We start from the raw sequence: 443 nt of genomic DNA on the forward strand, positions 1-443 counted from the left end.
GGGCAATACCTACCACCTGTGAGCACGCAGAACAGGAAACCTTGGAAAGCCACTTCGCTCAGCCCCATCTAAAGACTAAACCCTGAGTTTAGGCTGATGATTTGTTCTGTCTAAAAGGCCTCAAGAAAGGAGACAGCACTCCAAGCTCACTACATCGGCCCCGTCCACCATTATACCTCTGGGCACCTGGGAAGCCACCAGAGGCTGGTGGCTGCCTGGGCTGTCCCACTGTGAGCAGAACACTCCTTTTTTTGTCTTACTTCTGTCCTGCATTACCTGAACACTTGGTGGCTTCTGAAATTAAGCCACATGGTTTGATGGCAGATCTCTGGAGGAAAATGCCAAACTTTATTTTTATTTTTTTTTAACTTAAATCCTAATTCTTTAATACCTATTAATTCTTTTTTTTTTAACATCTTTATTGGAGTATAACTGTTTTACAA

This window comes from Physeter macrocephalus, chromosome 19 (genome assembly GCF_002837175.3).
Source record: "Physeter macrocephalus isolate SW-GA chromosome 19, ASM283717v5, whole genome shotgun sequence".
Lineage (NCBI taxonomy): Eukaryota > Metazoa > Chordata > Mammalia > Artiodactyla > Physeteridae > Physeter > Physeter macrocephalus.